This window comes from Mustela nigripes, chromosome 4 (assembly GCF_022355385.1).
Source record: "Mustela nigripes isolate SB6536 chromosome 4, MUSNIG.SB6536, whole genome shotgun sequence".
Classification (NCBI taxonomy): domain Eukaryota; kingdom Metazoa; phylum Chordata; class Mammalia; order Carnivora; family Mustelidae; genus Mustela; species Mustela nigripes.
In genome coordinates, this window is record NC_081560.1 from 90,342,312 (window position 1) to 90,368,002 (window position 25,691).

The following is a 25,691-nucleotide window of genomic DNA, read 5'->3' on the forward strand; positions in this document are numbered from 1 at the left end:
GCCTTTGAACATGCTGGTCCTCATGCCTGGAATGCCCTCAGCCCTTTCCGGTTGGGTGAACTTCTGGCAAGAGCCCAATCAGGATCCGTTCTCTCTGCAATGAATTCGACAACAACCCTAGGCAGAGTGAGCCGGGACCCCTTCTGCTCTCCAACAGCATTTCAGAGTCACTGAAGCTCTCATACCCAAGCATGCTGCACCCTAAGGATGGCCTCACAGGCTCACCCCTCCACCACGCTGAGAACCCATGAGGTCCCACTTGCTGGTCATCTCCGGGTCTCCTAGTGTACTCCTGGGGATAATGTGAGCCCAGCGCATATGTGTTTGCTAAATGAACAGACAAGCAGTGCAAATATTTGCCAGTGTTTTTCACTTTTTCAAGGCACTTTGACTTATTATCTCATTTTATCTCAGTCATAATCCTGAGAAGAGAGGGTAGCCTTGTTTCCATCAATGGGGAAAATGCTTGACTTGCCCAAGGTCCTGTTATTATTCATGGCAGACTGAACGCCAGCCAAAGCCTCCTGACTCTTCGCCCAGTGCTCTTTCCACCAGCTTGGGCTACTTCCACTGCCACAGGGTCCGATCAGGCTGCCAACATAAGCACCCCCTTTGTTACACACACACACAGCATTGGGCAAATTCAGACCCGGCACGGCACTGTGGCCAAAGGCTGAGGCAACGCCTCCACAATTGCCTACTGTCTTTAGTTTTGGCCATGATTCATAATCCCTGTCAGAAGAACAGTGTACAAGAGTAGCATCAAATTCACAGCATTTTTACAAAATGTATAACCCAAATCTGGACAAGGTAACGTGCCAAATGTTAGTTTGAAAAGGATCTTTTCAGGGCCACAGGAACCAAATCAAGGGGGCAGCCAAAGGAACTTAGCTTCAGTGAGTCGAGTTGCTTTCCGCACCTGGCAAAGCTCTAACCTGGCATTTCGGGAATTAGCCACCAGCTGTAAGTCTGGGCAGATGCTTAGCCAGGGAGAGTAGGAGACAGACACGAGGAGGACCTGCTCGGAAAGGTATCCAGAATGCTAGTGGCAACCACTGGCCTCGGCTGCCAGAGTTGTCTGGAACATTGTTTTGCATGTTCTGTCTTTACAGAACGTTCACCATCTCAACCACTAGCCTTCGTCCTGTGTGTCCTGTCAGCTTTTCCACAAGCTTTGGAAAAGAATAAGAAACACACTCTTACCATACAATCCAGCAATCCAGCAGTTTGATTCATAATTTGCAAACCTCGGAAAGCAACCCAGATGTCCTTCAGTAGGTGACAGATAAATAAACTATGGTCCATCCAGACAATGGAATACTATTCAGCCCTCAAAAGAAAGAGCTTCAACCATCAGAAGACATGGAGGAGACTTAAATGTATTACTAAGTGACAGGAACCAATCTGAAGAAACCATAAACTCTGTGATTCCAACTACATGACATTCTGGAAAAGACAAAACTATGGAGACAGTAGAAAGATCCGTGATTGCCAGGGCATAGGGAGAGCACAGGGGATTTTTAGGGCAGTGAAAATACTCTGTATATTACAATGATTGGTACAAATGCCATTACACATTTAGCCAAACCCACAGAATGAACAATAGTCAGAGCGAACCCTAAGGTAAACGAACTATGGATATGTCCAAGTGGGTTCATCAATAAATGTACCACTCTGGGTAGTGGGACAGGTTATATGCATGTGAGGTTGGGCGTATCTGGGGAATCTCTGTACTTTTCTCTCAGTTTTATTGTAAACCTAAAAGTGTAAAAAAATTAAAAAGTCTTAAAAGTAAGGAATGAAGAAAAGATTAATGGTATTGATCCTCTTGATGTGGATTAAAGTGCAACTAATGGCATTTACTGGCTGTTTCCATCAAATCTTCAGGGATAACATTAGAATCCTTTAAGTAATGCCAAGTGATATGCTTCTTCTTGTTCAAAAAGCTGAAACAACAAGACTGTCAATTTCCATTGAACAGTGAGCATATGACGTATCTTTGTACCAGCTACTTGGAAAAAGAGAAGATTCTCGAAGTTATCAAGACACCTGAATGAAAAACCTGTTGCAAATTTGTTGGCATACTTCAAGTATTTAATGTGCACAATGAAGAGAAGATAAAAGGGCTCTCTCAGACTGCAATAGTGGCATGAAAAAAAAGGAATCTGCTCATTTTGTGTTTAGGTCCAGAGAGAAAATAATAAAAAGAAAAAGAATGACAAAAGAATTTGAACCAAATCTTTCCTGAGGAAATGGAGGGCTCCCTTTCCTTCCCACCCCATCTGAGCCCTGCACCACGAAGGGCTGTATACTCCTCCATATAGAATTCCAGGATGAAGATCCAAGCTTTGTCTTCCAAGCCCACCCCACTGTGCCACACTCAAACACACACACATCGCTACCTCCCAGCTACGCCTGGGTCTAAGGATATGCCTGCCTGCAGCGGTCAGTCCTTGGAGACCCATACAGGTCTTAGACTTACAGCTCTTAGACAGGGAATTCTAGGCTCTCTGGCACTAGCCGGGTGGAGATCCTTGCTATCCAAATCGTGGCCTGGGCATCTACATCATTATTGGCATCTGGGAGCTTATTAGAAATGCAGAATCTTAGGTCCCACACTAGACCCGATGAAATCAGAAGGATTTCCATAAGATCCCCAGGTGATTCAGGGTAAAGTCTGAGAAGCAAAGTGGCTATCCAGTTGGCCTATGACTTTGCCATCCCTTACAGAGCAGCCAGACTCAGTGAGAAGCATATCGGAGTCCACTAACCACAGGCCTGCTCACCTCATGCTGGCTGCCTGATCCTAAGAGTCTTAAAGCCCACCCAGGGTTTTCCTAGGCTCTACACTGGTAGTCCAGACATGCCACTTCCTAGGCTTTAGGCATACAAGAGGCTGCTCAGGACACGGGATGACTGGTAAATTCGATGCTGTAATTTGGGGGAGGACGGATGTGTAGTTTTATGTTGGCACTTGATCTTTGACCTGCTGTTCTAATCCACATCAGCTTCTGGGAGGTTTTATTGCATTAGCATCTGAGCAACCTCACTCAATCGCATTTATGGACTGTCTAGTCAGTGTATCAGAGACAACTATAATTCTCCCTAAATTAGACTATCCAGGGAACTGGACAGTCCCAACCTTTGTTGAAAATCCTTCTCAAATTCATTAGTCCACTTTCCTGAAAAAACAGGCACCCAGCCTTGAATGTGCTCTTTGTTGGAGAGGAAAGACCTTCCAGAGGCTTGAAGTCATCATTCTGCATACCTATCACCAGTATTTGGACCTGCTGTTAAATACTGTTAAAATACTGTGCCGGCACTGAGGCTGACCTGAAGCCAGATGACTGGCTCTGCCACCTCACTGCTCTGGCAGCTCGGGCCAGCCCCTCTCTGGGCCTTAGTTCTTATCCCCAGAGTGGCAGTTCACTGCACATCTCTCCTGTATCTTGGGGTCGGGACTTCCATGGCAGTGCTAGAGGTGACCAATGACTCTTCTCTCTGTGGGGAAAGAAGCTAAGAATGTGACAGGACTAGCTGTCACTCTTCTGTCATTCTCAGAAGAGAATGTTGCTCTTCATCTCTGGGGGCCTGCGTGGATGTCAAAATGTGTAGGAACTTGAGTGAGAGCCTACACCCACAGATCCATTCTGGCCTGGATGGTGAAACAGACATAGGGGAGCTAGAAAAAGCTCTTCACATTTACTGGGTTGATAAGAGTTGTGCAAATGCATAGCAGAGGCTAGAGCGGCCCAAACCACCCACACAGCCATGGCCAGTGCAGCTTGCAAGCATCCAGCAGAATGTAAAAGCTGGCAGAAGACTTAAAAGTGGTATGAAGTTTGAATGCATTCCCCAGGCATATTTAAATCCATCAGCAGCAACTTCTTACTCACTGGAGGTGTTTAAGTATAACTTTTGATCAATCATTGGCTGACTTCTAAGCTATGCAGACACATGAGCAAACCCCAAGAAACCAGGCTAAATTTAAGTAAAACAAAACCCGGGCACCTGGGTGGCTCATTCAGTTAAGCATCTGTGTTTAGCTCAAGTCATGATCCTGCGATCCTGGGATCAAGCCTCACATTGGGCTCTTGCTCAGTGAGGAATCTACTTCTCCCTCTCCCACTGACTGTTGCCCCTGCTCATGTTCTCTCTCTCTCTCTCAAATGAATAAATAAAAAAACTTAAAAAAAAAAAAAAAACTTGGTGGAGACATGACCAGTTGCACATTGCAGGGGATACATTTCACAAATGTAGTACCAATAAGTTATTGAACAAATAAATAACAATTACAGATCCCTCATAAGGAAACAGGCAGAATCTACAGCTGCTACTACGTATCTAAAATGTCAGCATTCAACAAAAACATATGCAACAAAAAAAATAAAAAGAAATTATGATCCATACATGGGGTGGAAAATATCACCGAGTGGTCCTTCAGTTGAACTTAGCACACAAATAATTCAAAGCATATTATAAATATGTTCAAAAACTAAAGAAAACCGTATATGAAAAATTAAAGGAAAACATGAAGACAGTTAATCAACTAATAGAGAACCTCAATGAAATGACTGGAAAAGAAGAATCAAATGGGAGATTTGGGATTTGAAAAGTTCAATATCTGAAGTGAAAATTTCTCTAGTGGCATTCATAGCAAATTTGAGAAAGCAGAAGAGAACGAGTGAACTTTAAACGAGCTCAATATAAATGATTCAATCTGAAGAACGAAAGAAGGATGAAAAAAAGTATAAGTGGAGTCTCAGAGACTAGTGGGACAACATCGAGCAAAGCAACTTAAGTACGATGACATGTCCCAAAATGAGAGGAGAGGAGGAAAAAAGAGGCAGAAAAAAAGCATATGATAAAATAATAGTCAAAAGCTTGCCAACTGGGGCGCCTGGGTAGCTCAGTGGGTTAAAGCCTCTGCCTTCGGCTCAGGTCGTGATCTCACGGTACTGGGATCGAGCCCCACATTGGGCTCTCTGCTCGGCAGGGAGCCTGTTTCTCCACCCCCCACCTCTCTCTGCCTGCCTCTCTGCCTACTTGTGATCTCTGTCTGTCAAATAAATAAATAAAATCTTAAAAAAAAAAAACTTGCCAACTTATTCATTCAACAATTGAAGCTAAGACAACTGGATACCTATATGCAAACAAAACAGAATAAAGACGTTAGATCCATATGTTATACAATGTACAAACATTAACTCACAATGGATCATAAAGCTAAATGGAAAAGCTGTAACACTAAAACTCATCAAAGAAAGCACAGTAATAAATCTTTGTGACCTTAGATTAGGAAGTGAATTCTTAGATACGACACCAAGGGCACAAACAACAAACAAGAAAGCAAATTCATCGGACTTCGTCAAAATTAAAAACTTTTGTGCTTCAAAGGACATCGTTAAAAAACTGAAAAGACACCCCTCTGTCTCTCTCAAATACGTATTTTCTGAAAACTCTTTTTAACAAACCAATAAGAAGATAAATGACTCGACTAAAAAAATTAGCAAAACGCTTAGATATTTCATCAAAGACATAGCAATAGCTAATAAGCACGAGAAGATGTTCAATACTAATAATCATTAGGGAAATGCAAGTAGAACCACAAAAAAATACCTCTACACACCCTCTAGAATGGCCATAATAAAAGACAGGGATGATTATGAAAAGATGGGAACCCTCATCCATTGCTGATGAGAAAGTAAAATGATCAGCCATTCTAAAAAAGAACTCAGCAGTATCTTAAAAAGTTAAACACAAATACACCATGCAGCTCAGCAATTCCGTGCATAAGTGTGTACTCAAAAGAAATAAAAACATACATACAAAGACTTCCATGCTAACATTCACAGAAGCATTGTTTGTCACCATCCTAAATTGGAAATGATCCAAATATCCACCACTGTGGAATACATAAACACAAGAGGTATCTCCATACAATGAAATACCACCAAAGCATGCTACCATGCAGACAAACATCAAAAACATTACACTAGGGGCACCCAGGTGGCTCAGTCAGTTGGGCAGCTGACTCTTGGTTTCAGCTCGGGTTGTGATCTTGGGATCTGAAATTGAGCCCTGCATCGTGCCACAGGACAGAGTCAACTGCTTGTCTCTCTCCCTCTGCTCCTCCTCTCATGCTTTCTCATATAAATAAAAAAAAATTATTTACATGAATTATTTATTTGTTTATTAATAAATTATTCATAATTATTTATTACATAAGTTATTCACATAATTTTTGTTAAAAATATACTAAATATGTTAAATGAAATATATTAATAGGAACTATTAGATTAATGAAATGAAATGAAATACATTAAATGAAAAGTAAATATACTAAATGAAAGAAGCCAGACACAAAAGATCCCTATTGTATGATTCCATTGACATGAAATGTCCAGGAGAAGCAAATTTATTGAGAAAGAAAGCAGATTAGTGGTTGCCTTGGAGTAGAAGCCTGACTATAAAAGGCCCCAAAGGAAATTTGGGGGGAATGATGAAAATGTTCAAAACGACTGTGATAACAGTTTCTGTATTAGCTTCCTCTGCTACACAACAAATTACCACAAGCTTAGAGGCTTAAACCAACAAATATTAATTATCTCACAGTTTCTCACAGGTCAGAAGTCTGAGTATGGCTGAAACTAAGTTTATCAAAGTGCTGGTCAGGCTGCTTTCTCATCTGGAGCTTGGGGTCCTTTCCAAACTCCTGCAGTTCCTTGTGGTTGAAGGACTACCGCCCCCTTTTCCCATAAGTAATTCACAAGATGGATGGAAGCTTCTTCAAGGACAGTGGGAGTGTGTCTTTCTTATAATTATCCCTTTTTAATGGCTTGTGCCTGACTATGTCAGGCCAGCCAGCATAATCTCCCCTTCCATTAATTCATAATTGAGTGGCTTGGGACCTTAACTACAAAATCCCTTCACCTTTGCCATATAATGTAACCTGATTATGGGGGTACCATTCCATCATATTCACAGGTCCCACTCACATTTAGGGAGGGTATTACACAGGGTATGCATCCAGGAGAAAGAATCTTAGAGGCAAGCTTAGATATCTGCTTCCTACAACTGACAATTTATAAATTTATTTTTTTTAATCACTGAATTATATAATTACCATGGGTAGACTTTGCAATATTAAAATTATACCTTGATATAGATGTAAAAATAAATTTCATGGAAAACAAAAAGTTAGCAGTAGTACCATGATTCCATTTCTTACTTGGGTTATATTTTTTAAAGTAAATGAACTAAGCCTATCTTTTCCAGGAAACGAGTCAACAGAAAAGGTTTTTTTCCCAAGTTGTTGACCATGCCCTTTGTAATTTGTTACACCAATTAACTCACAGTAACCACGTCACACAAACACACAGTCAGCTTTTCCCTAGTTGGATTTTATTCCTCTGTCAGCTTTGTTAGTAATGAATAGAGGCTCACTTAAATTCAAAGACTTCAGATTTCCAAAGGGAGAGTAGGGTTACCTCCCCACAGGAGTTTCCACTCTCTGATTTCCCCACTAGGGAGTGGCTCCATTTTTATTTTCCCTCAAACAAAGTACAAGCAACAATGTTTAGTCACATGAAGCCCCCATTTTGCCAACTGCCTACTTCCTAAAATTTCATTCACCCAGAGGTCAGGAACTGTGAGTTCTGGATCTCTTTATGGCGTCCTGGGAACGTCTTTGAAGTTTGGCTGCTCGTGGTATTTTGTGTGCGCTGAGCTGTTGCCTAAAACTAAATGTTTCCTAACTTTGGTCTATTCTGAGAACCTTCAGCCTTTACAGAAGAACTTGCTGTACACAAAACACAGCAAGCCTGTGTAATTCTACTTCTGGTGCTGTCTCCACGCCATGATGCTTTGCACATTCCCTAAGGGGATGCCCAACAATGTCAACCAGATGGTTATCTTGCAGGTTTGTTGTTCTCAAGTAGAGACTTAACTGTTACCATGGAAATAAAACACAAAAGGAGATGTCCGTCCTGGAAAATAAGAACTGCTTAGAACTCTCATTCAAAGATTTTATATTAAATGTGGAAGAAACTAGGGGCGCCTGGGTGGCTCAGTCAGTTGAGCAGCCAACTCTTGATTGCAGCTCAGGTCATGATCTCATGAGTCATGAGATCGAGCCCCACGTTGGGCTTGGTGCTCAGCGGGGAGGGAGTCTGCTTGAAAATTCTCTCTCTCTGCCCCTCTTCCTCACTCACACACGCATGTACACATGCATGCCCTCTCTCTCAAATAAATAAATAAATCTTTTTTAAAAAGTAAATGTGGAAGAAACTCTTCTGTTTGACAAAAACAAAACAAATTTGTTTTTGTGAAAATAAAAATCTTTCCTGGGATTATGCCAGCTATCTTACTATACAACACATAGGCCATCAATGGGTCTGCAACTTTAAAAAATAATAATAATTTATAAATATTTTTTAAATTAGAGTACTTTTTCTTCTGAAATCCTATTGAGGAGAATGGGCATAGCATCAGGTCCCTTGGAGAATTTTAAAAGCTTCATTCAATTATTCAAGGATGTGGTCCCATTGCTTGAATGTGCTGTAGATTAAACTATCTTGCTTTAACTAAACAGCATCTTCAGGACTGGACTGATGATCTTCCCAGCCATCATTTCTAAGGGAAACAAAAGTCTCTCTTAGAAGTTTTTTGGGCACCTGGGTGGCTCAGTGGGTTTAGTCTCTGTCTTTGGCTCAGGTCGTGATCTCAGGGTCCTGCGGTCAAGTCCCACATCAGGCTCTCTGCTCGGTGGGAAGCCTGCTTCCTCCACACTCTCTCTCTCTGCCTGCCTCCCTGCCTACTTGTGATCTCTCTCTGTCAAATGAATAAATAGAATCTTAAAAAAAAGAAGAAGAAGAAGTTTTTTTGGTCATAATCTATAACTCACAGCACATGGAAACTAAAATTCTATTCCTTGTCATTTCTCATGGCAGGACAACATAGTAGCTCATAGTGCTTAAGACCAAGGGACAGGGTCTTGGGTTAGAATCCCAGTTGTGCAATTTAACAGTGGTGCTATTTTGACCCCTTACTTAAGCCTCCATTTCCTTACCTATAAAATGGGTATAATAACATAAAGTAAGGGTTGGCAAATATGATCCCAGACCAAATCTGGACACTACCTATTTTGTAAAGAAAGCTCTATGAAAACATGGAAATGGTCATTCATTTATATATTGTCTATGACTGTCTGGGGAGTGATGAAGTAACCTGCAAAGCCTAAATTATTTATTCCCTGGCCCTTTAAAAAAATAAAAATGTGCTAGCCTCTGACATAAAGGGTTGTTGTGAAGATCAAATGAGATAATTCATAAAGGGGCTCCATATAGTTAACCAACCAATAAATGATGTGAATTATTATTTATTAAAAGAAAAGCCTGTAAGGTCACTGTGACCTCATTTCCCAAAATTTGGAGAGACCTCTTTCTCTTAGCACCTCAGCCACAGCCTGCCCAGGAAGTAAGGGCTCAGGGTCAGGAGGCTCGGCCCCTTTCTTGGACGGAGGTGGCTGAGGCAGTGTGATGGTGGGCTGTGGGGAGCAGCTGTCACCGCAGGGCAGGGAGCCCGCTGGGTCACACACAGCAGCTGCCACGAGTCATCCATTTCCAGTAACTGATACTCCGCTGTTTCTTGATGGAGGCTCTCTTGGTCACAGGTGTGTGACACATGCATATTCATCACTGGCCCCAGTCCTGACTGTGTGGAGGAGACGGGAGGAGGGGCGGGGGGAGGGGGAGCTGAAATTAGGCTTCGACAATGACCTGAGGACAGCCCCTTTCCATTTTCTGTGGCAGTGACGGCTTTCCCAAAAGACGTATGTATTCTGCTTGTCCGCAGTTGAAAAATTTTTTTTTAAGATTTTATTTATTTATTTCACAGAGAGAGAGAGATCACAAGTAGGCAGAGAGGCAGGCAGAGAGAGAGGAGGGAAGCAGGCTCCCTGCTGAGCAGAGAGCCCAATGCGGGACTCGATCTCGGGACCTGAGGATCATGACCTGAGCCAAAGGCAAAGGCTTAACCCACTGAGCCACCCAGGCACCCCACAGTTGGAAATTTTTAAATGTGAGTTGAATGTAATAAAATCTAGGCTCACTGTTCCAAATAATAAAATGGATCTAAAGCTCATTGTTTCTCCCAGGATGGGCACGGCTAGTTCTGTGTGAGGACGGCAAAGTTGGAGTCCGCTGGACTACAACCAAAAAGAGTAATCAACTGAGTAAATGATCAACTTCATACATGTGCCCAGTTAATAAAACAAATACTCTTCCTAGAACTCTCAGTATTTCTGGGCTTTAATTCAAGGTATAGAGACTTTCTAAATGATTTATATACACATACACCTTTGGTCCACAGAGTAGACACTGATAGATATACAGCTATATCTATATCTGCATGTGTGTGTATATATACACACACATATACATATACATACAGATATACATATATCTATATCTGTATATATACCCATAGACACAGACATAAAAACATAGAGATGTGGTGGGAAGCTCTATGCTCACCCTTTCTTTTTTTATAAGAGACAGGCTTAGAAACAAGACCTTATTATTGCGTTCTGTATTGGTTTTCTATGGCTGTCATAAAAATGGACCACAGATGAGGCAGCTGAAACAAGAGAGATGTGTTGTCTCACAGTCTGGGGGGCTGGAAGTCCAAAATCAAGGTATCAGCAGGGTTAGCTCCTGTCCAGGGCTATGAGGGAGCACCTGTTCCATGCCTCTCCCCTGGTGGTTCACTGGCCATCTCGGGTGTTTCTTGGCTTAAAGATCTCCACCTTCCTCTCCAGAAGGTTGCCCACTGGGCCCGTCTCCAGCCTTCCTCTTTCTATAAAGACACAAGCCATACTCAATGATGGCCACTCTAACCACCTCATTTAAAAAACAAAAAAATTTTTTAAGATTTTGTTTATTTATTTGACAGAGAGATAGAGAGCGAGAGCAGGAACATGAGCAAGGGGAGTGGGAGAGGGAGAAGCAGGCTTCCTGATGGCCAGGGAACCCAATGTGGGGCTTGATCCCAGCACCCTGGAATCACAACCTGAGCTGAAGGCAGACACCTAATGACTATGCCACCCACGTGCCCCTAACCACCTCATTTTAACTGGAAAGCCCCAAATAAGGTTGTATTCAGAAGCACTGGGGATTAGGACTTCAATAGCTGAATAGAGACACAATTCAACCCATGACACATCCCCATTTCTAAAGCTCTGTGTCCATACCCAACTCAAAGATAACTACTACTACTGGGGCACCCGCGTGGCTCAGTCAGGTAAGCATCCAGTTCTTGGTTTTGACTCAGGTCATGATCTCAGGGCTGAGAGTTCAAGCCCTGAGATGGGCTCTGCACTCAGCAGGGAGTCTGCTTGAGATTCTCTCCCTCTCAAATAAATAAATAAATAAATCTTTTTAAAAAATAAAAATAAAATAAATCAATAAATTTTTAAAAGATAACGACTATTTTTTAGCTTTATTGAGATATAATTGGCAAATAAAAGTATAAGATATTTAAATACATGTGCAGCAATTTGACATACATACACACTGTGGAAGGATGAACATTTACATTCTACTGTCTTAATGAATTTTAATTATATAATACAGTATTATCAACAATAGTCACCAACCATATACATCACATTTCAGACATTATTTACCGTACAGCTACAAATTTGTACCAAGCTTTCCCTATTTCCTCCAGCCCTTGGCAACCACCTCTCTACTCTCTGTTTCTACAAGCCCAACTTTATTTTAGGTTCCACATTATAAGCGATGCTCTGCAGTATTTGTCTTTCTCTCTCTGGTTTATTTCACTGAGTATGATGCCCTCCAGGTTCACCCATGTGGTCACAAATGGCAAGATTTCCTTCTTTTTCAGGGCTGAATAATATTCTGTGGTACATAGGTAGACCACATCTTCTTTATCCATTCATCTGCCAATGGACACATGGGTTGTTTCCACATCCTGGCTGCTGTGACTAATGCTGCAGTGAACACAAGGGCAGATACATCTCTGAGATCCTGTTTTCATAATTTCGTGCCTGGATTCTGCACGGTTGTCATCTGCTTCCTGGTTTTAAATGAGGCACTTGGGCAGGCAGGTGAAGTCACTGAATCCAGAAGGGTATCCTGTTTAAAACTGCCGCCGCACTGCTCGAAATGACATCTTTGTGACCGAAAAGAGGGGGCTGCTTGATCATATGGCAGTTCTATTTTTAATTTTTTCAGCAACTTCCATTCTGATTTCCATAGTGGCTGAGAGTACCTCTCTGTCCCCTGAGGTACAAAGGAACAGAATAAATACGGACTATGATGCACACACCGACCTGCTCCCAAGCCTCGTTGCACGCGTTTCTCTGTATCAAACCTCTAAGCATATGCCGTGTGTGAGCTGGATGAATTTAATATATTAAAACAGTTCCATGCTTTATTGGTTTGGGAGGCTGCTAGTTAGTCATGGCTGACACAAAGGATTACCGACTGTCCTTTTGAAATTGTGAATAGGCTATGGCTTGGAATAAAACACAATTAGATCTCAAAAGACTACGGATGATATTGACTACAACTGGAAAAAAGTATTAAGACTAAATTTACATCCTTTTTTTTTTATCACATTGGTTCAATCTGACTTTTGCATATACACCATTTGGTGAAGGTTAAGAATGTAGCTTGGGGTTTTTGAAAACAGTCTCACAGTGCAGCATTAAAAAGGGTATTGGCCTCACAGATTGCAGTGTGAGACCCCCTCATTCCTTCAAAAGCAAGCAGACATCATTACTGCTAGGGATGTATGATACCTACAGATCTCTGAAGCCAGTTGGAGAGAATATTATGGTGAAAACAGTGTGGCTGCATTCTCTCTAAAGAAATAGACTGATGCCATCCTTCTCTCAGTACTTTCATTTTTTTTTTAAGATTGTATTTATTTATTTTATAGAAAGGGAGCACAAGCAAGGGGAGCAGCATGCAGTGGGAGAGGCAGAAGCAGGCTCCCCGCTGAGCAGGGAGCCGGACGAGGGACTCGATCCAGGACCCTGAGATCATGGCCTGAGATGAAGGCAGATGCTTAACCCACTGAGCCACCCACACACCCTTCAGTACTTTCATTTATATCTTGATTTTTCATAGTAACACCCTCTTGTGAGGTAGCATTGATGATAAAACAAACAAACAAACAAAAACAAAACTCTGGCTTATCTTGATTTTCTAAAGGGAGAAAAGTACTGAAGCAGCCGGACTGTAAACGGGCTCCTCACCTGCGCTGAGCAGCCAGGAAGCTCTCAGATTTTGGTTGCTTACACATTTCACACACAATTTTTCTCTACGTGTCTCTCACACCTGGCACCACCGCCTTGATGCCAACCACTTCAGAACCCACTAACTGGTTGGGAAATACCACGCTGTCATTCCATTCACATCTGGGAACATTCAAGGGCAACCAGCAAGGAGAGGAAAGTGGATGTTGTCCCAGGCTGCCGCCGGCCGGTCTCACGCCAGCCCTTCAGTCCTGGGTGCCTCGCTCCTGCTTCCTTCACATTCAGAAGGGGGGAAAGCAATCTGAGAAAGTGCTTGACTCCATCAGTGTGCAGCCACCGGAGACCTACCGAGGGAAGTGACAAGCACCGGCTTCAGACCCTGAAGCAAAAGGAAAGGCCTGTGCAAATCTGGAATCATCTGCCGCGAGCAAAGGTAGAAAATTACAGAGCAACTCTTCGGGGTCATGGAGATGGCATTCAGGGCTCCACGGCAGCAATTTGAAAAATGGTACCCTTCTCGACAGCGTGATTTCACCTGCCTGCTCGAGTGCCTAGTTTAGAACCAGGAAGCAAATGACAATCATACAGAATCCGGGTCTGAAAGTATAAATGTTTGATTTCCCATGGTCTAGACTTTGTCTGTAACTTCAAATCAGGCTGAGGACAAAATTCCCCAATTTTTTCCAACAAAAGATCCGCTCGACGTTTTGCAGTATTCATGTCCTGGGTCCTTCATTCTTGCATGCGCTCATTCATCAAATATGGGCTCACATACATACCACGCACAAGCAGAAGTGCAGCTCAGGCTTCTAATGGAAGAGAATGAGTACGGATTTCCACGGTTAGAAGCCTGGGGAAAGCTGGCAGGATTCTATTGTGAGCAAGGCCAAAAATGCCATTCCTACCTGGATGACTATTTCATTATCTGCTTTCCTTATCATGAGAAACTCTGCCCCTCGTTGTTACCTGGAGCAAATAGCAAGTATTTTCATACAATTGAAATACTCCTCCTCATTTACCACCTGTCCACCTCTTTAGGATTTTTATTTAGCTTTATTTGATTGGGTTTCACTTAGTGTCAATGACACAATGCTCTTTCAACAGAACAATCTGTCTACGCTGATATCCCTGAAAAGCTGTTCCCGAATCGAACTCTGCTACCTTGTAGGAGCGCACTCATTACAGAGACCTTGCGCGAAGGGAAGAATCCTGTTTAACATGCTTGATCATCCCAAATGTGTCTGGCAAGTTCCCATTTTTATATACCTTGTCTTCTCATGTTGGCGCCATCTGTATCTAAAGGGACAAATTTGCCAGAGCGATAAGATGATCTAAGAATTTTACTGAGATGCCAGAATACTATTAGCTTTAACTCTTAGGAAGTTCTTCTTGGTGCATTGTATTTGTTTTCAGTGTATGTGTATTATCATATTTCATTCTTTGCAGAGCAATTTATAAGTTATTTCTATTTCATGATATCAAGTGACTCCAATGACCTGAAGTACCATGAGAAAAATCTCTTTAAAGTATTTCGTATTGGAGGCCATGACATGGAGACTACTCTCCATTGGCCAAGAAGTTACCACAAACATTTTTCTCCTCGTCCCTTTCTCTTTCTTTCAGATTTTAAGTTATTACTTGTACGGGGGTGTTCCTTACTCTCACCTCATTATTTACAATCGCTCTTGCCCCTTGTGCCACAGAACACTTCTCCAGGATGTCACAATTCTCATTACCCACCTGAGCCTCCTTGCCGTCTGAATCCCTCGCCTTCCTGATCTCTGCTCTTTCAACCCTGGTTCCAACAAATGAATCTGCGTGACCTCACTCGCTCCCTGCTGCTTAATGGGTCCCCTCACGGTCCTAGGACAGCAATCAACCCTTGATATATTTTACCTTTCACTCTAATTTGGCATCGAGGTAACTGTTACTAGAAACATATGGCCATGGAGTTTGAAAAACCCTATTCCAACTATTAAAAGGCAAGTTACCTTAAAAATCTGTGCGACATATGAAGTTATGTATCATAATTTATGTCAAAGACAACATGTGACATAAATTAAGACACACAATTCTGAAGTAAATTTGCTTTTGTTTATGTTATATTAATTATCTCCGAGTAGCTACTATTTATTTTATTGTTGCCATGTCAATGTCATTTCTCTAAAAGCAGAAATATTTGAAGGCATTACATGTCTATAAAAAATGGCTTTTGGCCATCATGCTACCAACATCAGAACAAAAAGCCATGTCTTCAAGTTATTTAAACAGTCAAACATGCCAAAGCAAAATTTTACTAATTATGGCTTCATGGAACACCAGGAAGCGTTTCAAATTACCCCAAAGTATTTTGTATTTCACTTACATCTCAGTAACCGTGACCTCCCAGTAGCTATTTTATTATTCTGGTTCTACACATAGCCAACTCCTCTTCCTGAAATGTTTTAAATCGGATGCTGCCTACGAAACTGAATGGGGGGAATATGTGCCCCATTAAAAACTTCAGTGGCTAATATAACAGTGACGGACTCCTCACTAGAAGCAAACGCCGCAATCATGTTTCAGGAATCGACTCATACGGGGGTGGGGGAAAACCCCGGCTAGTCAATACTTAGGACAGACTTACCCTGTCCGATATCCAAACAATCTGTAGTCGATATCAAAACACTGTAATGAGATTTTGCCTGGGCATTTCTGTATTTATTCCAGTAGATACCAGTGGGGACTGCAGCACAACGGTGAGGAGAGTATTTGCAATGCAATTAGAGGGGGACAAGTGCATCTGAGTGTATGCCAGACGCAGGGGCCTCCCCTGAATTCAGACAGTCCAGTGTCTCAATGCAGCGTACAGCATCCAACTGCACTTCCTACAGTCTTCAAACTTTTGTCCGTTAACTAGATGTTTACCGAGCGCCCCGCTCAGGCACTCCACTTTTTGGATGCGCCATCCAGCCCTATGTACGTTGTTCCAACACCATCTGTCACTGAAGCTTCCACAGCTTCAAAAATTTCAATTCAAACTCATCTACTCGGCACTCAAACTAAAGCTATAATTCAAATTTCGACATGAAGCTTGAATTCCTTTTCACTGTTCTTCAACTTTGACCCAGCTCCCCCTCCCTTCACTGAAAAGGGCCAAGACAACAGCCCAGCAAGTGGGGCAGGCAAAACAGGCCTCCTTTGTTCACTTTTGTCCTTTTAGCTCTCTATTGAGGTGAGGGACTGAAAGGCCGCACAGGCTTTGGAAGGCAGCAGCACTCGCTTACAAGCCATCCTTCCTCTGAGGCCACAAAAACTCTGGGATGAAACTCTTTCCACCACCCATTTTTTACCTTAAGGCATGACGAACTGGCAACTAGGACTTTTTCCTTTCCCCTTCCCTTGGAGAGAATCTGCTAATGGTTTCACGTGAGTTTGGAGTGTTGGTCAAAAATGTGTGCTGTAAATCATGCCACTCAAATGTCAAGGTCATCAGAAAGTGGCATGAAATTGCTTTAAAGTTGAAATTTGGAGAAAAGATCACTACATACTGAATACATATACCAAATTTTTTGAATGCTCTCAGCCCACTTGAGAAAGATAAATTGAATTCATTGCATATTACACAGTGGAAGACCTCCTACAGGATTCCCTCAGATTGCCTTGGGAATATGTTTTTCTGGCTACAGTGGGTTTTGAACCATTAGACCATGCATATCATAAAATTAAAATATACATATGAATATATATTTAGATTATCCTTTCCAGCCCTAGAACCATTTAGTAAGATTTTCAGATGTCTACAAATGCCAAAGCACTATGTTGTACTCATGAAACTAATAATAGACCATATGCCGATTACAGGTCAATAAAAAAAAAGAATTTTAGAAAGGATCCTTTCAGTCTGATAACAACTACTATTTTCATTCTGGTGTGAGTTAAACAGTGCTTTAATATGCAGCAATAGGCAAGCAAATCAGAGACCACACAGCACAAGATTTACTTGTCATTCCTGCTTTTAAACCTTATAAGCCATTTGGACAGTACATGCCGAGATTGAGCACTGGTATTTGCAGACTCGTCCCCTTTACCACTGTCATTTCTTACAGTCACTAGTTTTTTTAGTCACATGAGGGAAACCCTCCCCCAGACTTCTAAGAACTACCTTTTTCTAATTTGAAATTCTAATCCTGCAGGCCAGTAAAATAGGTCAATTAAATTGACACCACATCTTTTTTATTAGCTCAGCTAAGCAATTATAATTGGGTAGTGAGGGTTTGTACTGTCATCTTTGAAGATTCAATGGTGGGGAGAAATGCCCGGTACAGACATAGATTGTAACTCCAGCACATCCCTAAATAGGACTTCTAGCTCTTTCCAGATCTGAGGCAAGTCTGCTCCTGAGCTGGGTTCCAAGGCTAAGATTATTTTTTTCAGTAAAATAAAATCATACAAAGATTTAATCTATCCTCAGAGCAACATCACTTCACCCAACCACACTATAGACATAGATACTCTATTTTGACATTGAAAAAAACTAACAGGAATGTCTGTCACCAGGGCTGGCTTCTCCTGGACTATGACACATACTCGGTAGCAATTATATCATGATTTGCACAAAGTATGGGGTCAATGATTCCCTGTTAAAAACCATGTATCTCCTGACAATAGAAATAAAACAAATAAGTTGGAAAATTTTGTGAATTACTTGTTCATAATACATAGTATATTAATTTAGAAATTTAAAGGGTAACGGCTATCACTCTTTACACCCATTAGGATGGCTATTGTCAAGAAAATCAGTGTTGGTGAAGATGTGGAGAAATTGGAACTCTGGGCACTCGGGAACGTAAAATGGTACATCTGCTATGGAAAACAGAATGGGGGTGTCTCAGAAAATTATGACAATCAGGGCACCTGGGTGGCTCAGTGGGTTGAAGCCTCTGCCTTCAGCTCAGGTCATGATCCCAGGGTCCTGGGGTCGAGCCCCTCATCGGGTTCTCTGCTTGGCGGGGAGCCTGCTTTCTCCTCTATGTCTCTGCTTGCCTCTCTGCCTACTTGTGATCTCTGCCTGTCAAATAAATAAATAAAATCTTTTAAAAAATATTATGACAATTACCTTACGACCCAGAAATCCCACTTCTGGGTATATACCCTAAAGAGTTGAAAGCAATGACTTGAAAAGGTTTTCTTTTTTTTTAATTTTAAAGATTTTATTTATTTATTTGACAGAGAGAGATCACAGGTAGGTAGAGAGGCTGGCAGAGAGAGAGAAAGGGAAGCAGGCTCCCTGCTGAGCAGAGAGCCCGATGTGGGACTTGATCCCAGGACTCTGAGATCATGACCTGAGCCGAAGGCAGCGGCTTAACCCAGTGAGCCACCCAGGCGCCCCTTGAAAAGGTATTTGTAGGCCCATGTTCATAACAGCATTATTCACAGTAACCAGAAACTGGAAACAGCCCAACAGATGAATGAATTAAAAAAAAAAAAGTGGTATTACATAAATAGAATATTATTCAGCTTTAAAAAGGAAGGCAATTCTGATACATGGATAAGCCTTGAAAACATTATGCTAAGTGAAATAACCCAGTCACAAAAAGGACAGATACTGTGTGATTCCACTCATATGAGGCACTTCGTGTGGTCAGCTTCATAGAGAAGAAAAGAGAATGATCGTTGCCAGGGGTTGGGAGGAGAAGGATTAGGGAATTATTGTTTAATGGGTATAGAGTTTCAGTTTGGGAAGATGACGAAAGTTCTGGAGATGGACAGTGGTGACTGGTTATAGTACATTTAGAAGTATTTAATGCCACTAAACTACATAGGTAAAAATGGTTAGAACAATACATTTTATGATATGTATATTATCACAATAAAAATGTAACTTAGCAAAAACATCACATTTGCTTTTTTAAAAAGATTTATTTATTTATTTATTTGGAGAGAGAGACACAGAGTACAAGCAGGAGGTGGGGAGGAGCAGAGGGAGAGGGAGAAGCAGGCTCCCTACAAAGCAGGGAGTCCAACGCGGGGCTTGATCTTGGGACCCTGAGATCTTAACTTGAACCAAAGTCAGATGCTTAACTGACTGAGCCACCCAGGCGCCCCCCAAAACTCACATTTCTATAGCTATGACATTTGCTTCCCCAAGCAAAAACATTTGCTTCCCCATTGTTCAATGATATTGAACAATGTATAGTTGCTACAACTGGAGGCAGAACCATTCCAAGACTTTCCTCATAGGGCCCCATCCTTCCCATTTTGAGGGGAAAAATAAATATTCAGCAGTTCATTTTGGCACATTTTCCTAGACATAGAAACATCAGCCCTGATGACAAGAAAGACTCTTTAAAGCTCAAGTGGTCTCTAATTTCCCTGGGTGGACGAAGGGTTAAATAACCATAAGCCACTGGATTCTTGGCCCTAGCATCCCTAGCTGTCCTCTGTCCTCACCGCACAGAAAGGTACCAGGCTCCTTCACATGGGACAGCATGAAACATACAAGGGAAAAATACATCTAAATGCATTTAGTGATTTTTAATCATTTTCAAATCACTTCCTCTTCACCAATCACCTCAGCAGCTGAAAGCTGACCTAAAGCAGTCTTTGGATGAGAACACATAAACCTTCCTAGAGAAGAATTCTATGGGGGCTCTATATTCCAGTTAAAGTTGTTTTCAGTTACCATACTTCTCAGACAGAAACCATACTTTGGAAATGGGGGAGAGACTCTGAAGGCTGCCAAAAGGGGCAGCAAGTCAGGACTGGTATGGATTGAACTGTGAGCCTGAAATTCATACGTCAAGACCTACCTCCTAATAGCACTGTATTTGGAGATGAGGCTTTAGGGAGGTGGTAATTAAGGTTCAATGAGGTAATAAGGGTGGGGTCCTAATCTAATGGGATCGGTGGCCTTATAAGAAGAGGAAGAGAGAGGATCTCTGTCCATACCCAGCGGGGAAAGCATGTATGAGCGCACAGAGACAAGACGGGCATGTGGAAGCCAGGAAGACAGCCCTCACCGGACCTGACCCCGCTGACATCCTGATCTCAGAACTAGAGACTCCAGAACTTGAAGAAAGCACGTTTCTCTTCATTAAGCTACCCAGTCTACGGAATTTTGTTATGGAAGCCCAAGCTGACTAAAACAAAATCCTTCTGATTTCCCGGCAAGAATCTCAGGAAATAAAGCATGGGTGTCTCAGGGCGGACCCTCAAGAGAGAGGGTTATGACTGGTAGGAGCCACAAGGGGGCTTTCTCGGCCATTCATAATGTTCTGTTCCTTCACTGGAGCACCAGTGACATGGGTGTGTTGGGTTTGAACAAGTTCATCAAGCTGTACATTTATGATATGGGAAAAAAGAGTCTGTGTGCAGAAGTATGCAGCCCTAGATGAGAAAGTTAGAATTACTCTTCCTGAAGGCTGGAACTCTGGTTCCTAGTTCCTGGTACCTAGGACAGCAGGCCACGCACAGAGCACATATTTATGAATGAATGAATCTCTTTACTAGAAAAGCTTCCTGCGGGGTTCCATTAAATAACTCCTTTGTATATATACAATATGATATCTGCATATTCTATTTACACAAAGGAATTCTAAATACACAAGGAAAACTCCACCTACATGAGAACATTATTTGAAACGATTCTTTTTGGAGAGAGAGAGGGAGAGAGAGCAAGCTGGGGAGGGGCAGGTGGGAGAGCATCTCAAGCCGACTCGACCCTGAGCCACAGAGCCTGATCTCAGGACCCTAGATCATGACCTGAGCAGAAACCAAGAATCTGATGTTCACCTGACAAAGCTACCCAGGTGCCCGGGCACCCCAAAATGATTCTCAAGTTTTCTGTAGCCCAGGCATACACATTCTCAGTCCCCTCTCATGATTCTGAAGCACTTATACCTGGCTATCCTTAGCACTGTCACATCAGCCTCACAGGAAGTGCCACTGCTAAAGATGACTTGCTTTTCATTTACTGTCACTGCTGCAATAACAAAAAGATGTCACGTCGGGATACTGGCCTGCCTCAGTACCCTGCATTAGGTGGCTGGGTGATCTCTCCGAGCCCCACTGTACTCAATTTGAAACTGAAACATTTAGACACAGTGTTCTCTTACAGCTCTCAAATTCCTGGATGATGTGAAATGTTTTGCAACTTTCCCGTAATGAAGTATAAAGCAGGTTGAAGGAAGACCATGAGTCAGAAGGATTAAGAAGGCACAGTGAATTCACTTTGGCATTTGGTCAATTATAATCATTCTAAAAGCCATCCCAGGAATAGGTTTTATTTTAGTTCAAACTCGTGTTTTATTAGTTAGTATGGAGAATCTTTGTAAATGCACCTCACGGCCATATAGTCAGGATAGGGAATGCTTTCCTAAGATTTTATAGTAGGGTCCTATTCAAATTCAATATCCAATTTGAGGACTAAATCTTCTGCACTTAAAATAGTCTACAAAGGAGATTCGGGACTGGGTGCTGACAATGAGAATCACTTGCCAAATGGAAATGCTGGCCTTTCCTTAAAAAAAAAGAAAAGAAAAGAAAAGAAAGTTTTCTCAAGAATTGTGATGTACCAGGAACCTCTTAGGCTCTGTAACCACAGGGGAGTCTGGTCACTAAAAACAGTCCAATGACTGCATCTGGCTGGACTAACACTTACAAGCTAACAGGAATAAAAGAACATGTGAAGGAATTTGAGGATGACCAGGGCAATAAAAGACTATTCCACAATACAATTTGCTGAGTTACAATACCGCCAGCTATTGTAAAGTCTGCTGGGGTCGGAAGTGAATGGGCTTATAATGTCCCTGATCACTTGGTGGTTTTAGGCTTGCCCTAAACTAATGTGATAAGCCTCCAAAAGGCCCAATTTTCACAGTCATTGATGGCAAAGTGTAGGGGCAAAAACTAACCCTTGTTCCCCCACTTCCTAGCTATGTGGCCTCAGGAAAGTTACCTGACCTTTCAAGACCTCACCTCCTAATTTTAAGAATAGGGTAATATGCTGTGGAAATTAAATAAGATGATACGTGTGCTGTGCACACTGCCTGGTACACCTGAAGCACTCAAAAATGTTGACTATCATTACCATTAACGTGGAAAGTACCCAGGGTTCTAAATCCATTTCAGCACCTCCAGAAGCTCTCCTTTACTCTTGAGCTATTATTACAATATTTTAATAACAAGGGCATGGTTAGCCTTAAGCGGTCGCAACCAAACAGTCCAGTCTCCGTAGGTCTGTATTCCGTAGCTACAGCGTTCCTGACAGCCCCAGGGGGAGCTCCTGGTGCAGAACGCAAGCCTCCCGCCCCATGACGCTCGCCTCCATCTCTCTTCCCCGCCAGAGCCTGGGGCGAGGAAGGGCCCAGCCCCTCAGACCCGCACCTCTGCGCGTTAACCATGCGGGACCGAGAAGGAAAAGAACGCTTTCCTCTTAGGACAAACAGCGACGCGGAAAGCAGAAGAGAGGGGAGTGAAAGAGACTCCACCGCTTAGCGCCCTCCCTCCGCGCGCCCGCAGCTGCGCAGGGGACAGAGGATGCGACCGAGGATCGGGAGCCGGAGAGAGGGGAGGCGAGCGGGAGCAAAGGGAAGCGGCCTAATCACCAGTCCCCCGGCCCCGAGGAACCCTCCAGTCAAGCTTGCTGCCCCGGGTACACCGCTCCGGAGTGATGACGAGTCCCTGGCTCCACAGGACCGCGGCACCCCGGGTCCCTTCTGCGCGCGGGGAGTTGGGGGTCGGGAATGGCCAAGCCGGCGAGCGGCCGAGGACCAACACTCGGCGGCGCCCACCCGCGCGGCCAGGAGGGATCCGGGGGCGGCGCACGGCGCAGATGGCGCTCGCGGCGAGATGGATGCTCCAAAGCCGGCATCACTCCCCGCTCAGCACAGCATCCCCAGGCCAAGATGCTGCCAGAGCCCACTCCTGGGAGTCTGGACTGGGAAGGGGCTCTTCTGGGTCAGCCCCAAACCCCAGTGGGCCAGCCCCAGCAAGTCCCAGCCTCCGGAGGCTGGGCGGGGCGCCGGGACCCCGGGGATCCGCACCTGTAGGGCCAACAAAACCCCCGGAAAGCCCCCTCCTTGCTGCCTTCGCCGTCTCTCCCGTTCCCCCTGATTACCCGAGTTCTCCCCCGGGGCGACGAGAGTGGAGGTCGCCTCGGCCCGGAGTACCCGCGATCGGAGCAGGTGTGAGCACATCCGAACAAAGCCCACGCCCAGATGTGTCCGCGGGGACCCGGACGCGCACTCGCCGGTGCGCGCCGGCCCGGCACCTGCGCTCCTCGTCCTGCCCGCACCGTGGCGTGGCACCTCGCGCCCTCCGTGTGCCTGCCCGGCAACCCGCGGGCCCCAGCAGCCAGGCCCAGGGTGGCCCAGACCACCCAGGGACCCCAGGCAGGGCTTCCCGGAAAACGCGGGCGCGGATGCAGAAGTTGGCCATAGACCGGAGGAGGTGAAGGGCCCGCCCGCGCCGGCCAGTGCTGCCGCGTTTCAGTGTGCCCCCGCCCGGGCGCCGGTCCCCTCCTCCAGCTTGGCGCCCGCGGGCGCGTCCCAGGCCTGAGGGGAGGAAGGGAGTTGGCGACCAGGTTCGCCCTGCTTCAGAGAGAGTGGCGCGGGGCTGCCATCCGGGAGGGCGCTCTGCGGATCCCCGGACCCACGTCCGAGTGACAACACAGCAGACCCCCGCACCCTCCTCCGCTCTAGCCGTCGCCCCAGAGCAGGACTGAGTGTCACCGCCGGACGCGCACTGAGCTACTCACGTTCTTCCGCCGCGCCCACCGCTGCTGAGCCCCCGGAACCCTGGAGCGCGGACGTCGTCCGTTCCCGACAGAGCTGTAGCCTCCCGCCGCCCCGCACTGTCCCCTGCGCCGCGCGTCTGGGGCTCCGACTGCGGCGCGCGTCCGTCCGCGACCCGGGCGAAGCAGGGCTGGCCCCGCGTCGGCGCGCGCCCCCGCCGCTCCCGCCCCTGCGCCCCCGCCCCGCGCCGAGCTCTTCCTCCTCGCAGCTAGCTTTCGCGTCCTACCCCCGCCCCGCACTCCTCCCCGGCGTCCCCCGCCCTTCTCCGACTGGCCCAGCCACTCCCGCCCCTGCGGCGGCGGCGGCGGCGGCGAATGGGCTCCGGCCGCCGGCGCCTCGGGGACTGGGTGGCCCCCTCACCTGGGATTCCGCGCCGCCGCCGACCCACGTCACCCTGCGAGAGTGTTCCGCGGCGGTTGTCGGGGTCGCGGGCGCGGAGGGCGGGAGCGTTCCGGGGACAAGGGTGGCAGGGATTTGGCTACAAAAGACGTTCCAGAAAACAGCAGGTTTTTAAAAGCGACTCTCAAGGGCTTAGGTTTCTGTCCGAGGTCTGTGGCCTTTCTACTTTCTTCTTTTAAAGCATTTAATTTCTTTGAAACTCACCAGTTAGATGGGTGAGATTGGTGGGCTTGGGGGGAAGGGTCATTTTTATTTTTATTTTTTTATCTGTATTTATTTACTTTGCAGCTGTTACCTTCGTCGTAAGGTAGATGCTGTCTATTCGTGGTAGAAATTGGGTCTTCTGGTCCCAGAGAACTTCAGATTTGCTTATTTCCAGATTTGGGAGCATTTTGGAGGGGTATTTGTAAGGTAAAAAGAGAATTAAGGTTTTGTAAATGTGTTGTATTTTAGCAAACACACTGCGGGTTCATAGTCCAGTGTCCGGAGGCCCCTCTACACTGTATCCTAGGTGGTGACAAGATCCTAAGTTTGGTGCTCAGGGTCCTCAGTAATCCCCAGTCTGCGGCCTGAGCTCTGAGAGCTTCTTCTCAAATGCCAGGTATCACAAACTTGCCTGACCTATTACTGCTGGAGAACAGAGTTTCCTTCCATTCTCTAGTTCCATTCAAGAAAACACTGCTGGTGGGGCGCATGGGTAGCTCAGTCCTTAAGCATCTGTCTTCAGCTCAGGTCATGATCCCAGGATCCTGGGATCCAGCCCCAGGTCTCTCTCCCCACCACAGGCCTGCTTCTCTTTCTCCCACTCCTCCTGCTCACATTCCCTCTACCTCTGTGTCTCTTTCTGTCAAATAAATAAATAAAAATCTTTTAAAAAAGAAAGAGAGAGAGAAAGAAAACATGGGTGGAGCCCCTCCTCCCTGCTCCCCACCCCCAGGCTCCAGCCCCCCCGACTCAGATTCTGGAACTAAAAGGCACCAGGGCATCCTTCCAGTCCCTGCCCACTCCTCTGCTGGGGCTTTAAGGCTCTAACTTCAGTTCGAACTTGACACTTGAACCCACTGCACCACACACCCTGGTGAGCAGCCTTCTTTTCTTTCCCCTTCTGCCACCCTTTCCTCCTCCTGCTGCCAGATGTGCTCAGCCCCACAGGACCTCTTATCCTTGAAAGCACGGTTCCTGAAACAGTATTCTCACTTCTGGCCACTGGGTCTTTGCTCAGCCCCACCCCC

The 25,691-nt window shown here is 44.7% G+C and overlaps 1 protein-coding gene across 20 annotated transcripts in view; it reads right to left on the reverse strand.

Moving 5' to 3' along the window:
• The window catches only part of NRCAM (neuronal cell adhesion molecule), a 266,933-nt gene extending 242,726 nt beyond the window's left edge, over positions 1-24,207 (reverse strand). For all 20 annotated transcript variants that reach the window (XM_059397053.1, XM_059397071.1, XM_059397068.1 and 17 more), the window contains exon 1: positions 24,024-24,207. The gene's annotated coding sequence lies outside the window, so the exon portion shown is untranslated. The remainder of the gene's footprint in view (positions 1-24,023) is intronic.
• Between the last annotated feature and the right edge of the window lie 1,484 nt (positions 24,208-25,691).